This window comes from Chrysochloris asiatica, unplaced genomic scaffold, assembly GCF_000296735.1.
Source record: "Chrysochloris asiatica unplaced genomic scaffold, ChrAsi1.0 scaffold03692, whole genome shotgun sequence".
Taxonomy (NCBI): Eukaryota; Metazoa; Chordata; class Mammalia; order Afrosoricida; family Chrysochloridae; genus Chrysochloris; species Chrysochloris asiatica.
In genome coordinates this window covers 5,631-9,999 of record NW_006412210.1, presented here as the reverse complement: position 1 = coordinate 9,999, position 4,369 = coordinate 5,631, and the positions used below count along the sequence as shown (strand labels likewise).

Genomic DNA, 4,369 nt, shown 5'->3' with positions numbered 1-4,369 from the left:
ATATTTCTATTATATATATAAACACAGGAAGTCCCTGGGTTATAAATGATCTCTGTTCCTAATTTTATCTTTAAGAATTTGTAGGTCAGCTAGAACAGGTGTCTATGGTTCTTATTTAGCCTTAATTTAGTGCAAGAAAAAACTTATAACCTTTTCAATTATTTAAAAGATTTCACTTGCAGCATGTAAAGAATTTGTGTGAGTAGGGGTTGGTTCAGTCATTTTTTTACAGTGAGGATAAATTTACACAAACATAAAATGAATTTTGAGCTGAAACAACGCTACCCTGCTCAAAGATGATGGTGTCTGCTCCAAGATTACTGTATCCTACCCCAAATGGCACTCAACTGCAATGTTGTGGTTGTGTGTGGCTCTCCATGGCCCTGCCAGTGATCCAGTATCACACATCAGTTACCTAAAGGGCTCACTATATCTCTTCTAACTTTGATCTATAATTTTTTCCATACTGGGTGCCATGACAAATCACCCAAATTGTAAAATTCAGGTCTGCTCCTATTTCACTTCACTGGACATGACAGAAGCCAGACTCATAGTGACCTTCTGGTTTGCAATGCAGTGGTGGTCCTACAGTGTCCCACTAGAAGATGATAGTAGAATTCTTAAATTTCATCATTACTGGCTTTAAAAGTCATTGGTGTATAAATTTGAATAATAGTGGTATTTACTGGTCTTTCCTGTAGCCATATGCATATTATTCTGTAACAGAGACAGCATTTTATTTCAAGATAGAGCTTGTTTTATAATGTATGTCATGCCATTTCTTTTGTCAGTTTTTATACTGTGGTAGCTTTCTTGTTGCTATGATGATGGAAATTTTGCCTCTGGTATTTTAAATACCAGCAGGTGGACAGGTTTTAACTCAGCTTCCAGGCTTAGACAGACTAGGAAGAAGAAGCAGACTACTCCTGAATGGATAGCCACTGAAAACCTTATGAATAGCCTTAGTATGGTGTCAGATATAATGCTGGAAGATGAAAACATGAATAGCTTTAGAATATTGTCATGTATAATGCTGGAAGATGAACCACTCTGGTTCACAGGCAATCAAAACATGATTGGTTATGAGCTGCCACCTCAAATTAGAGTTGACTGTAATGACAAAAATGGAGTAAATCTCTCAAGACCTTCATTTGCTGATTGTGCACAATTCAAAATGAGGAGAAACTGCTATAAACATCCATTAATAATCAGAACAAGAAATGTATGAAGTATGAATTTAGGAAAATTGGAATTTGTAAAAAATGAACTGAATCACATAAAGTTCAATATCCTAGACATTAGTGAGCTGAAATGGACTGGTATTGGCCATTTTGAATCAGAAAATCATATGGGTTACTATGCCAGGAATGATAAATGTCATAGTATTCACCATTGACTTGCACATATAAGTAGTTATACTGAGGATTCTATAACCTAGGATTCTAAGATGAGAAATTCAAATATGGAAAGGGGAAAAGCCAGAATAAAGTGTTTGATTTAAAACAGGATTTGAAAAGATCGGTCCATTAAGAGAACCTAAGTGCAGTGGCATTTGAAATAATGATGATTAGCAATCAGATCTTTGTTTATATTCACCATTCTTTACAAAAATAACCAGAACTTCTTAGATAAATGGTTAATTCTAATGCTTGGTGGCGGAGGGGAGGGAGATAGGATGGAATAAAATCTCTTTTTGTATCAGAAAGTAAAAAAGGGCTAAAATTTAAAAAATTTTTAAAGATAGGATCATGTCAAATGATCACAGATACTGTCTCGTAGAGGCTCACACTAACTAAATATAGGACAATTTGGGGTATCAAAATAAATATTGCTCATAATGGATCATGACTATTTGAAGAAAACAGGAATGCACAAGCTTGTACATCTATAAACGAATAATTCTATGTTACCATAAAATGTCAGCTATAAGAGCAATAATGTTGTTTCAATTTTATAGTTAATAAAACTGAAGCAAACTGAGAGTTGGAAGGTTAATGAACTTGCCCATTGCTATAGGACTATTGGTGTTTTAGGTGCCTTCAAGTCAGTTCCTATTCTTAGCGATCCTATGGACAACAGATTGGAACACTGACCGGTACTGTGCCTTACTCACAGTTGTTCTTATATTTGAGCCCCTGTTGCTGACACTGCATCAGTCCATCTTATTGGGGATTTCCTTATTTTTTATTGACCTTCCGATTCACAAAACATGATGTCCATCTCTTTGGTTCCTGCTGACAGTATGTCCTAAATATGAGAGATAGTCTTGCCGTTATTGCTTCTAAGGAGTATTCTGCTTGTGCTTCTTCCAAGACAGATTTGTTGATTCTTCTGGCAGTCTTTGAATATTCTAGAGTACTTCGAATACTCTACACCAACACTTTATTATAAATGCATCAATTCTTCTGAAATCTTCCTTATTGATTGTCAAATTTTCACATCTATATACGAGATGATTGAAACCACAAAGTTCAGGCACATCTTAATTCTAGACATTTAATGAAAATATTATTTGATAAAATTATTTTCTAGAAAGAAAAAGTTCAAATGCTATGTGTTTGTTTTTATTTTTGGTTAGATAAACTTTATTACATCAAAAATACCACCAGTAGGTCTTAGGAATCACTCAGGCCTTGTTTCCATAGCTGGATAGCTTTTATATCTTATTCATCAGCCTGTTGGACAGTTCCTTTTTCAGACACATAGATACCATCCAAAAATTTTCCGATATCCTTGTTTTTAACTGTTGTGGCTTGCTGCATTAAAGCAGCTGAATTTGGTACAAGTTCAGTGTCATTTCCTTCAAGAATTAATTCATCTTTCTGGGCTTGAGATACTGAACAAGCAACACCTGCCCTCATCCGAACCCTATGAATGTATTTTTCACCCAAGAAGTTTCCGATTTCAACAAGAGACCCACTCTCTTGGATAACATAGTGAGCATACACAGACCTCATTTTGTAAGGGAAGCCCAGAGTGACACCCTTGATCATATTTTATCTCCACGTGACTACAGATGGTGCGGACTGTAGCCAGTTCCTTTCTGTTTCCCTACCATTTGTCAATGCAGAGCCTCTTCTTTTTCTTCCCCAGGAGGCTGAGCTCCACATTGATGTGGTTGAAGTCCCTCCAAAGAGTTCCCCTGGGGCCCTTCATGATGACGGTGTGGCCCTTCAGACTGATGTCGACGTTCTGCGGGATGTCCACAGTCCAGTTGCTGAAAATTGTCTTCATTCCCGCAGTAGATGCGGCAAAACGGTATGTGTTTTTAAATATTCAAAATATGTTTCTCTACAAACAAAATTTCACTTCAGTAATTAATTTTTTATAAAAAAGGTATATAAAAATTTATGTAAAAACGAGGTAGTTTTATTAAAAGGTTCATTACAAGGTTATTCATGATACTAAAAATTTGAAGAGAACAAAATTTTCTTGCAGTAGGAGTACTCTAATGTTTTAAAATAGTATTAAGTTATTAATAATTTGTATAAAGTATTTAGTAATATGAGGGAATGTTCATGACAGTCTTAAAAGTAAATGGCAGCAGGACTTTGTGAAACAGATATTAAGGCATAGTTGGTTTTTTTTTTATTGTGAATTATGTGATAGTTTACATGGGAGAACAATAGTTTTACATTATCATTCTATCGTATATCGTTTCATTGCCATGGTTACAATCCCCTCCATGCATCATCAACCAATGAAAGGGTATTCACTACAAGCCTGCCCACGGTCCTCAGCGCACAGCCCCTCTCCTTCTCTGTGTCTAAAGTCCCCAGCTGCTTCATCTCTGCACCTCATCGTCTCTGCCTCCATCTCAGGCATCACTGCATCTCTAGGTAGAGTCCCGATCTCCGCTCTTCTCCCTTGATGGTCCCAGGGAACTCCGCTCCTAGACTGAAAAGTTAATAACTACCTTGCTTGCTACAAAACGTCTACATTTACATTTCCAACCCTCACAAGCAGTCCTGAAAACAATTGTATCACAAGACACCCATCTGCATTTCATTTCATGAGCCCAGTCGAGACAGATTAGATACTACTCAGTGGAGATTCTACCTTCCTCCACACCCTCTGGATCTAGGCTCCCTCTTGAAAGTTTGTAAGCCAGTCACTTCTTGCCTTTGTAGCCTACCCATTCTGGGTAGCCAATGTCCAAGTTGTCCATCCCTGTCTACTGTGTGTATGGAAGGGGTGGGAATGATCCTTGCCATAAGGATTTGTACCCTCTTTTGAGCTACTGCATCCATAGGTGTAGGTCAAGTTCATCAAATTATATCAGATTACTCTATTTTTCCTCTTCTTTCTTCTTCTGGTTGAGCTCTGATCATCCAGTCATTGAAGCCAGGTCAAGTGGGTATTATCTGCA

At 37.1% G+C, this 4,369-nt stretch overlaps 1 pseudogene; it reads right to left on the bottom strand.

Annotated features, from left to right (window-relative positions):
* Positions 1-2,663: 2,663 nt before the first annotated feature.
* Positions 2,664-3,234, bottom strand: LOC102812525 (annotated as a pseudogene).
* Between the last annotated feature and the right edge of the window lie 1,135 nt (positions 3,235-4,369).